This window comes from Solanum stenotomum, chromosome 2 (assembly GCF_019186545.1).
Source record: "Solanum stenotomum isolate F172 chromosome 2, ASM1918654v1, whole genome shotgun sequence".
In the NCBI taxonomy this organism is placed as follows: Eukaryota; Viridiplantae; Streptophyta; class Magnoliopsida; order Solanales; family Solanaceae; genus Solanum; species Solanum stenotomum.
Genome location: NC_064283.1, coordinates 37621790 through 37633833, shown reverse-complemented (window position 1 = coordinate 37633833; position 12044 = coordinate 37621790). Strand labels below are relative to the sequence as shown.

Here is a 12044-nt window from a genome sequence, read left to right as displayed (position 1 = left end):
ATTTCGGGGAATATGGGAAAGCATTATGGTATGATAGTTAGTGTCCATAGGTTTATAAAACAGGGGAAATAGTATTGTAGATTAAGTTTGGTGCGGCACGCAGAAGATTCAACTGTATTAATTAATTTGGAAGGTTTGGCGGACAAACGTGGACTTTCAAAGGCCCACGTCAAATATAAGTAGAACGGTAACAGCGCCACAAGTTTCCAAATTGTAAGTAAATGTGTAATGGTAACAGCGCCACAATTTTGCATTGTATTGAGAATTAAAGATATCTCAAAAAATACTTCAACAACATATTGTATAGCTGGGGATCGTTGCATTTTGTATTAAATAATAGTTGATTCAATAATTGGGCCAGTGTGTTGTGGTAAAATCATGTAAATGAAGGGACATAAGTCCTTCACATAATATAAATATGCATATTAACAGCCACAAGACTTCCACATTCTTTATAAGGACTATCAAATGGAACACGATAATTATTTTCCCTTTGAAAAAGGTTTGTCTGTAATAGAGTGGGTAATGACCATTGGCCCAGTGTGTTCCACTAAATTCATGTTAATGAAGGGACACACGAAGTCATGTTACTAAAGGGGTAGAAGATCTACCGAAGGATAGATACAATTTTAATGTAAGTTGTAACATAATACAAATAGAATAAGAGGCTAGTTGTTCTGAAGTAAATGACATTGCGGCAACAATTTCAATGGTGAGCACCTTGGTGGGTTCAACCGGGTAATTGTTAGTACAAGGATAACAAAATGAAGAGGTAAACATGAGACAAAAATCTATTAGTACATAAGGCAATTGTTCCGCTTGTTAACCGCTTGCCGGTGGTTCCATCTTCTGGTATGAATGAAGGCCCTCAGGTGGGAGTGTTCTTATTGCAGGTAGTTGATTCACAGTTTTGATAGGTGAGCATATGCCCATTGAAGGGCGTCCGGAGGTAGTAATGTTAATTGTCGCCAACAATAATGAAGTACAAGTCATAATGTGGGAATTACGTGGAAATTCAATAAGATGGTTTAGGTTTGAAGGGGTGGATGCGTTTATTTCTTCATTCGATATAGTCCTGGGTGTTTTGAGATTGAAGCATTCAAAGCATGACTTAACGGGTGACTCCAAATTAAGTTGAAGGGTGTGAGGGTCAGACAGACAATAAATGGTCAAACACTTAAATATATGATTGTATGCTAAGACCTAATTAGTTGGACTGATCATGGATTTCTTTAAGTTTCGTTGCAGCCACATCAGGAGAAAGTTTTTTTGCGTCCATAATAGGACTCCTGGTAGCGATAAAGAAGAATATTAGAGTTAAGCATTGGATTTTAAAAATAGGAGATGAAAATGTGAGGTAAGAAGAGGCACCTCATGCAGAATATTTGTGTGTTTATACAATGTAGCAATTTAAGCAAGGGAAGGGCGTGAGGATTTGTTTAGGATTCTTTGCATCTACATTAGGAGACAGATCTTTGGCGTTCATAGTAGCACTCCTAGCAGGCGATAAAGAGGAATAGTACTTGGTAAGCATTAGGATAAAATGAAGGAGATGAAAATATGAACGGCAAGAAGAGGAACCATAGTCCATAGGTACGCTAAGATGGGTGTAAAGGGTGAATGAAAATCAAGGCGACGGGTGGGAGTTTGTGAAAGAGAATAAATGGTGAAAGCATAACATTGATAAGGATATATTTTGTAACAACCTGAATTCGAAAGAGGGAAGCTTAAAGGATTTTAGAACTCCTAGGTGTCATCCAAGAGGGCCACCCACAGCCAATGGTTTGATCCACGCCCCGTAGGTGGACACCACAGACACTGCCTAAGGCAGAACCACAGTTGGACCCACGCTCCATGGATGGGTCCACGGCCCATGGTTGAAGGTGTCGTAGGTGGCCATGATAAGTCTCTCAACCAAACCACGCTTGACCAAAACGGACCCGTTGGTCCATCCACAGCCTGTCAACGTGGTCTCGTGGTTGGTTACTGGACAGCTAATTTGAGGACACAAGGGTCCTTTCCGGATTTAATTAGACTTAAGTGGTGTCATTTTACCCTAGCCTAAACCACCTATATAAGTACTTTAGACCCCTAAATTAAGTCATTTAAGTCATGTTCTCAAACTCACCAAAAGAATTGGGTTCTTCTCCCAAATAATTCCTTCAATAAAAAGTTGAAGAAGAAGAAGATGGTTCAAGCTAGGTCAAGTCAAGTACTCAATCTTCCAAGCTTTGTGGGCTTTGTAATCAAGGTATGATGGTTTATTCATCCATGGAATCCTTTCATCTATGCATCCCCATGATTTCCCCAATTTAGAAAAATAATTCCCCAAGTAAAATTAGGGTTTCTTCTAATGTAATGGGTTATTGATACGCTCAAATTAAGCCTCCCTAAAGAAGTATAAGCGATCATTGTCAAATAAAGAATCCAACTTGTAGGTTGGGGTCGATCCCACGAGGAATATGGTTTAGACTCAAACTAAACTCACAATTATATATTTTTTAGTCAAATTATTTCTGAGAAAAGTAAATAGGGGGGTTTTTATAAACAAGTAACAGATTGTTGATTTATATCAATGAGTAACCAGTAAGCAAGATTAACAGTTTGAGAAATCAATATAAGATGGAAACAGGGGTATGTGTGTTCCCCACAAGCTTTTAACGCAGTATTCCTAATAATAGTAATCTTTTCCTAGTGTATGACATGCAAGGTTGGTAAGTTAGGTATCCCTCAGTGATTGGTCCTCCAAATAGAGAATTTCACCACGCTACTTGGTCCGTCTACGGGTGTATGCTTTACTAACCCTTACCTTTACCCTAGATTAATCATCATATCAATTTAGTTTAGTTTTCACCCTCACTTTAATTGAAATCAGACTAGAAGATATCATCCACTAAAACTCTGTTGTTTAATCCTTTTCTCATTCATTACATCCTAGGACCGGCAAGTAGGAACGAGGCGAGTTCTAACGTGTGCACCCATTAAAAAGACTTCTAAACGAAAGGATTAGCAATACATGCATAAACACTATTCAAGAATTACTTAATTATTATTCATACTTTGTTAATTGTTCATGGTTCCCACAACCCTAGTTGTGTATTTAGTTACTCATACTTGAGAGTTCACATTTCATAATTAGGTTAAGAGAATTCATGAACTTACAGTTAGAATAGATGAAAACCCAAATCTTGAATTGAAGTTGAAAGTGTAATTGCATAAACCAACTTCTGGAAATTAAATTGCTAAGAGTTTGCAAATTAATTCCCAAAAGCCCAAAACTAGAAGTACACAATAATTTCTAACCCCCAAAAATGGAATTTACAACTAATATTTATAGAAAACAAATCATAAACCAACTAGGAAAAAAATAAGGAAAATTAGTTTGGGACGCGGTTTCGACTTATGACTTGACCTACGGACCGTGGTTCGACCTACAGTCCGTGGTCTGCCTCCGTGGACCAACACTTGGAAAATAAATCAAGCACTGGAACTTCAACTCTCTAACCCCCAAACAACGGATGTGCAGGACGAGGCGTCAATTAATCTACGATCCGTGGTAAGCTTCGTGGTTCCACTCTTGGTCAAAATTCCCTAATCTTCGACCTACGATGTGCCACCTATGGACCGTCATTGGACCTACGATCTGTGATTGGTTCTGTGGTTTCTGCTGATGCCAATTTTAGTCCCTTTTTCTCTCAACCGCTTCCAAACCAATTTCTTGCAAAAAAGTTTATAAAAACATTATTTCTAATAACAAAATAGCTCAAGACACACACAAACTCTAAGTGAAATGCATCGAAAATACTGTAAACGCACGCTATATCAACACTCTCAACTTAAACTTGTTGATTGTCCGCAAGCGACATACTAACAATCTAAACGACACTTATGTAGAAGCAAACATACAAACTCGAGCAATCACATGGCCTTCTCAATCAATTCCATCACTTAGTACAAATCTTTTCATCTAGACTCAACAAGCTAACTTATGCGGATCAACACATAACATAGATCAACAAATAGACATCACAACATAAACTTTTCACAATCCCCAAGGTACCAACTCTCCAACAATGTAGCTAGTGCCCTCACTTCAAAAGAAATCCTTTTTCACACACTAGATAAGAATTTCAAGTTTAAGGATTCATTCAACACTCACGCTCAGAAGTGACTACAAGTATAGTTAGTGCTCAATACCATAGGCTTGCCCTTATTTTCACTGCATAGACTCTCCAAACAAGTCACTAGGATCACTATAGGACTTTCTTAGCTTGTAGCGTAGGCTCAGGGTTAGGTAGGGTATATTTGGGTACTTTTTAGTGACTTTTCTGCCTCATTGACATTACATTGGGTTTTTACCTGTTTTCTCAACCAATTTTTGACATCTTTTTATTTTCTCCTCTTTCCCTTGACTCTCTTCAACACAGATGTGACTTTTGACTTTATCACTCTTATTTTTCTCTTTCGTCTTTCTTTGTTTCTTTCAACACTTTTGTCATTCATCTTTTTGATTCTTTTGAGTTCAATCACATCTTTTTCTTTCTTTTCTTTTCTTTTTCTTTATTCTACACAAACTTTTTTCATACCCTTTTTCTTTTTGTTTCCTTTTTTATAGCCACCCTCAACTAATGTATTTTGCATGAGTTGAGGTGCAAAATATCCGATGTCGGACTAGCGCCAAGATTAAGGTAACTTTTTGAATTAGCCACCCTCAACTTAGACTTTTGGCCTAAGTTAAGGTGCACATGTCCAAAGAGGGACCGGGGCCAAAACAATATTTTTTAGTGAAGGTGAATTAGGTGTATTGAAAGAAGTGGTATTCATTAGGCTGAAACATTTGGATCAAAGGGAGAATTTATTTCTTTTGGTTGACTTTTAGGCTTGAGTGGACTTATTTGAACGAGGGCCTATGATCATTTCCCAAATTCTAGCCTAGATTATCTTAACAGGACCAACGGGGAAAGTTCTAGATTGGCACATGTTGCATGAACATTCAAAATTATCTCACACACACTTGGCACATTGTTTCATTACCAGATTATTGAATTACCCAGTTCAAGTTTTAGCTTAAGTAATGCTATCATACCGGTTCCTTATCATGTCATATGAAGATCCATCACATTCAACTCATTCAGCCTATAGATCTAGCACATTTTAAATTTTTGGGATAGGTATCAATTTCATGCTCTTATGCCATCATGCTTTCATTCTTCTACTTACTTCTACACATACATTCCTAAATATGCCGGTTCAACATAAAAGTAAAACAATCCTTTGGGGTAAAAAAACACAGGCAAGAAAACCCCAAGGGAGGATTATGAGTTGGGTTACTCAGTCTTCACCCTATCACTCACAATCCATTTACCCCACCGCCAACAAAATAAGGAGCAATTGCCCTCAATGCACAAAATAAAAAGTAAAGCATAGGGTGAAGCAAACTTGTGGCGCAAATGCACCGAAAACCCATCAAGAAACGGGTGAATCTGATTTCCCAAAACTCGCATGATCAATACTAGGGACGCTATCAGTAGCGCCCTCACCAACAATGGGAACACCATCAGTAGTGCTCCTAGAAATGGATGGACCAACATCAACCTCACGGGCCCGTTGCTATCGCACCTCCTCATAAATGATGGATTGCCTATGGGCTGCCTCCAACTGCTGGCGCTCCTTCTTCTTTAATCATCGAGCCTCCTCAGTGTCAGAAGTGGAATTAGAGCGGTGGTGCTTCCCAGCAACACGGGAAGGATCGGGTTGTGGCATAATGTCTCCAAATGGGGCAGTCATGACCACCTCGTCCTCCTTCACCTCAGGTGTAGACTCCGGTACAACCTTAGTAGGGGCTAGCAAGGCATCAACATCCGCCCAGAGCCTAGCCAACTCCGTCTGGAAGGTGGTCACATCTATAGTGGGGGCAGGCCTCTCCAAAACTCGCAACTCAAATGCATCCAAGCGCTTATAAACGACCTGAATCTTCCTCTCTATCATCAGCTCCATCCTAGCCTCAGATTCCTCAGCAGAACGTTGTATCCACGACATCATATGTTGCAGAAAGATAGCCATCTAGGTCTCCAACTTCTGGATTCTGGCCAGAGGAATGACAGTGGACCCTAAAGAGTCAGTGGCTCGGGATGATCTCTAGGCCTAGCTAGTTACAGTAGAAGGTGGATCCTGGGCATCAGTAGTTGTAGGGGGAACGATAGTCTCATCAACCTGGATCTGTTCCACATCAACAACAAGATAAGCTCCCAAGGGCGATAGGTCAACTTGTGGCTCCCTCTGTGGTGTAGCAAGATTGGCATCATCTCAAATGAGGCCGATGTCCACTTTTTTGGTCACCTCGAGTAACCTGTCACAGTGCCAAATAGGCACTGAAGCCTCCCTGCAGAGATGGAATATCAGACACGGGAAGGGAAAATTGGTGGTGGTCTTAAAGGCCCTCTCCTGATCTCAACTATCAAAATGCGGGAGAAATCAAGATCCAATCCTTCCATCATAGCTGCTACCATCACGGCCCGGTCCCAAGAAACAATATTGTTCGCCTGAGTAGGGGACAGTCTAGTACGAACCACTAACCAAAAGAACTTTGCAATGAAGCTCAGAGTCACCTTCCAAATAGGTAGAGGAGTATTGCGAACGCACTCGGTACGCTCCCCATCCTCAGCAATATAACGTGCCATCTAACGAAGCAATGTCTTTATTTGATCAGCATCTCTCTAAAATGCCCCACTCTGAACTATGCGCATCTTGTAGTCATATTTCATTGTATTAATAGGCAGAGTATGGACTGGGCTATAAATGAAGCGGCGGATAGTAGCCTCAGAGATGTCCACGAAAAGTTTTGCACCAAGGTAGCCTAGTGTGGGGGTTGAGCTATGTTTTAGCCCGTTTAGATATAGAATTACAGACGGTGGCGGCATAGGAGGCATAAAACTCTCTAGTTATCTCCTCGTATTTCTCTGGGCTCTGTCCATCCATTCGCAATTGTGCCTACGGAATAGCTCCTCAATAACAGGCACGGTATGGATACTCTCTGTCAAAACATTGCGCTCCTCAGTAATGGTCCTTTTCATCTTCTGTGTTCATTCATCATAGTGTCATTCTCATATATTTGATACTGGCCCGCAAAGCACCACCTGTTCGGTTCCGCAGCATTAGGGACTAGTTCAGCTTTGGGTGGTACAAGGGCATCAGGTAAAGATGATGAGGTGGAATCACTACTGGAACGAGAGCCGGAATGCGACTTATCTACAAATGATGCCCCCTCTTAAGACTGGGGGGCAGTGACCTCGACACTGGATGAGAGAACCTGCCTTGTCATATTTCTCGTGGTCCGCACGAAAGTAGGGGAGCCTCTGGTGGTCTCTGGGACGTACTACTGATCGGTGTCCTCATCTAACAAACATCAGGAAGAGGCGACGAATTTGGACTTGCTCTTCCATGAGTATATGGGAGCTTGCTTCGGTGGCATGATACTTGTGGAAGCTTAGTTAGTACACAAAGGACACAAAAAGACCCAAGAAAAAATTTTAGAACACCTTTTAGACTTAGACAAAAAATTTAAAAATTTCTAGGCACTAGCTGGAATTGTGACCCACGGTGGGTACCTAAGGTCCGTCGATGGAACGGCAGCCCCATTGGTCCCCTCCGTAGGTCAGCATTAAAAAAATTCAATTGCAAATGGTCAACCACGGATGTGCAGAACGGTCTGTCGATCAAACGACAGACCGTAGTCCATACCGTGGTTCAAGACTTAATACAAAAATCGTGTGCTACTGATCAACGAACCCCTACCTACTGTCCGTGGCTGGAGGTCGTTGATCACTGTTGTGCCAGGCATAACACTTCAACTTTTATTCAAACCACAAGTTCAACAATTACTCAATCAAACTAAGTCTAATCATGCATTTCAACATAATATATGGTAGTTCATTATCCGTAAGGTTGTGATCATGCAATTTTTCACATTCAACACATAAACATTTAACAACCCTAAGTCAAAACTTACAACTAGATCCATCACCCTAATTAGTTTATTAAATCTAACTACACACTCAGATACCATCATTCAAAGGGTGTTTCTAAACTAAAAGCAACATTTTAACAAGCAATTTAACACCCCAAGGTCAAGTTCTTCGTTGTGACTCCAATTTGAAACAATGAAATATTCAAAGCTTAGGAGGAATCAATTTACCTTACTAGTCAGCAACAATGGTATGAGTGTGTGATCAAGTAGAAACACTCCTAAAACAACGTTGACACCGAATCCGGACCTTGAAAGTTGTGGGAGAGAAAATAGAAGTGATGGAATTTGGGAGTGATTAGAAATGGAAGGTGAGGGAATTATGGATGTAATGGGAAGTTTTAATGTGAGATGATGGGGTAAATGGAGGGCTTAAAATGGTTGGGTAGAAAAAATGGAAGTGGGAAAAGAATTTGAAAATAGGGGTTTTATTTATTTGGGGTCTGGATTGGGTCAGGTAGAAACCCTAAATTGGACCCACGAGACCCCGTCGATGGTCTGTGGGTCGACCTACAGTCCATCGATCGGGTTCGTAAGTCACTCTGACACTTAAAAAAAAATAAGACACTTACTTGGGATGTACGGATTCCATCCACGGTCCGTGGATTGACCAAAGGACCGTCGATGGGACCCCTAGACCACTGCAACAACTTATTTTCTGTAGATTTTGCTTTTTCGTCCCTGCATATGTAGCAACTATTAGGAGTTTCTTTTTACATTTTCTAGACACTTTTTAGAGACGGACCCTATTCTATATTTAGCCAACACTAAATAGAAAAAAATAATAAACACCTATCTAAAGGGCTACAAAAATCAAAAAAGAAAAAAGAAAAAATCCTATATGGAAAAGAAAATCCTATAGTTGGCTAGACTGTACATCTTGGGTTGTCTCCCAAGCAGCACTTGATTTAACGTTGCGACACGACACAAACACCTTCATTACTCAAACTTCATCAAGATAACAGGCCTCTATCACTTCATGTACACTCTCACATTTCCCATGTAGACTTTTATCCCATGTCCGTTCACCTTCACCCTCGTTCCTTCCTTGTTCCCGAGCTCAACCACTCCATATGGAAATACTTGAGTTACTCTGAATGGCCCCATCCACTTGTACTTACGCTTGCCAGAAAACAAGTGCAACCTTGAATTAAATAAGAGCACCAGATCACCGGCAATAAATTCACGCTTTTCAATCTTCTGATCATGGTACTTCTTCATCTTTTTCTTGTACAAGGCTGAACTTTCATATGCTTTTAGGTGAAACTCATCAAGCGCATTCATGTCATTCAATCTTTGACTCGATGTGGCACCCCAATCCAACTTCAACTTCTTTAGCGCCCACATTGCTTTATGCTCTAGCTCTACAGGCAAATGTCATCCCATATACAAGTTGGTAGGGGGACATACCTATGGGAGTCTTGAATGCAGTGCGATAGGCCCATAGATCATTATCAACCCTTCTTGACCAATCAGTTATGTTGGTGTTCACAGTTTTTGCAAGAATTTGCTTTATCTATCTATTTGACACCTCAACTTGCCTACTAGACTGCGGATGATAAAGAGTGGCTACATTGTGATTGACCCCATATTTCTCTAGCAACGCCTTGAACAACTTGTTACAAAAGTGAGAACCTTCATCGCTGCTAATTGCCCTAGGTGTACCAAATCTGGAGAAGATACTCTTTTTAAGGAATGTGGTGACACTCTTTCCCTCATTGTTTGAAAGCGAAATTGCTTCCACCTATTTCGATACATAGTCAATCATAACTAGAATATACTTCGTCCCATGCGAACTCACAAACAAACCCATGAAGTCAAGACCAAAGACATCCAATATCTCAATCACCAATATTATCGGGTTCATAGGTAGTTCTTGCTTCTTTGAAATTCCTCCTTCTCGTTGGCAATGATCACAAGACTTAGCGAAATCATGAGCATCTTGGTGGATAGTAGGCCAGTAATACCCACACTGGAGGATCTTATGAGCAGTCCAAATAACACTATGGTGCCCACCAAAAGGCGATGAATGACACTCTTCGACAATACTTATCATCTCAACATCAAGCACACAATGACAAATAATCCCATGAGCACAAACACGAAACAAGTAAGGCTCATCCCAAAAGAACTTCTTCACATTAGACATAAACTTTTTCCTTTGGTGAATGACAAATCCGATGGAACCAAATCGCTTGCCAAGTAATTAGCAATATCTGTGAACCAAGGGATAAGATCATAAGAGGCAGCCAATACCGTTCATCAGGGAACGCATCATTAATCTCAGCCCCATCTCCTAGCTTAAGCATAGCTTCCTCCTCCAAATTGGACAAATGATCGGCGACTTGATTTTATGTTCCCTTTGTATCCTTTACCTCAAAATCGAACTCTTGCAACAAAAGCACCCATCTAATAAACCTTCGTTTTGCATCTTTTTTAGCCATCAGATACCTCAATGCAGAATGGTCAGTAAGCACTATGACCTTAGTACCAAGCAAGTAGGATCTAAATTTTTTGAATGTGAAAACCACAGCAAGGTGTTCCTACTCAGACACGGTATAGTTATTTTGAGCCACATTTAGAGCTTTGATGGCATAGTAAATAGGATGAAGAATCTTCTCTCGCCTCTGTCCTAGTACCACACCAAGCGCCACTCCACTCGCATCACACATCACTTCAAATTGTTTCCCCCAATCCGAAGAAATAATGATAGGTGTTAATACTAATTTTCTTTTAACTCTACAAATACTCTCAGAAAAGCATCATCAAAATCAAACTTACACTCCTTTTCGCGTAGCTTGCACAATGGGTGTGCAATTTTTGAGAAATCTTTTATGAACCTCTGGTAGAAACCTGCATGCCCAAGAAAACTCTGAACATCTTTGACAGAGATGGGTGGTGGAAGCTTTTCTATTACCTCAACTTTGGCTCTATCAACATCAATACCTTTTTGCGAAATCCAATGACCTAGAACTATACCCTCTTTAACCATAAGTTGGCACTTTTTCCAATTGAACACAAGATTGCACTCTTTGTATTGTTTCAGTACCTCAGCCAGATAGATCAAACAACCATCAAACGAGTAACCCACCACAGAGAAATCATCCATAAATACCTCAATTGTGTCTCCACCATATCTGATAATATCGACATCATGCACCTCTAAAAGTCGTTGGAGCAATACACAACCCAAATAGCATCCTTTTGAAGGCAAAAGTCCTATGTGGACAAGTGAATATGGTCTTCTCTTGATCTTCCGGAGCTATGGAGATTTGATTGTAGCTTGAATACCCATCTAAAAAACAATACGAACCCTTACCAGCAAGACGATCCAGCATCTGGTCCATGAAAGGCATTAGAAAGTGATCTTTTTATGTCCGGGCACTTAGCTTGCGGTAGTCTATGCATACTCTCCATCCAGTCACTGGCCTTATTGGAACCAGCTTGTTTTTCACATTAGGAACAACAGTGATCCCACCTTTCTTAGGTACACACTGAACAGGACAGACCCAACTATTATCTGCAATGGGGTATATGACTCCAGCATCTAACCATTTAATAATTTTTTTTCACTACATCTTGCATAGGGGGATTTAGTCTCCTTTGGTGCTCAATACTTGGCTTACTGTCTGACGTAAGTTGGATTTTGTGAGAACAAATGCCGGTGGAATCCCAATAATGTCCACAATAGTCCATCCAATTGCCCTCTTAAACCACTTCAGTATCGATATCACGACCTCTATTTTCTCTTCACTCAAGTCAGCAGCAATGATCACAGGCAACGTGCTATCTTTCCCTAAGAATACATACCTCAAGTGTGATGGTAGAGCTTGAACCTTAAACCTCGTTCCTTTCTTGTTCTCGAGCTCAACCGCTCTATACGGAAATACTTGAGTTACTCTGAGTGGCCCCGCCCACTTGGACTTAAGCTTGCTAGCAAATAAGTGCAACCTTGAATTAAATAAGAGCACCAGATCACCGACAACAAATTCACACTTTTCAATCTTCTGATCATGGTACT

The 12044-nt window shown here is 40.5% G+C and overlaps 2 protein-coding genes across 3 annotated transcripts in view; one reads left to right on the top strand and one right to left on the bottom strand.

The window, feature by feature from the left end:
* LOC125854930 (uncharacterized) overlaps positions 1-12044 on the top strand; it is a 632422-nt gene that overhangs the window by 200578 nt on the left and 419800 nt on the right. The gene's annotated exons all lie outside the window — the stretch shown is intronic.
* Positions 1-12044, bottom strand: part of LOC125854934 (OVARIAN TUMOR DOMAIN-containing deubiquitinating enzyme 1) — a 1192864-nt gene that overhangs the window by 880384 nt on the left and 300436 nt on the right. The window lies entirely within an intron of this gene.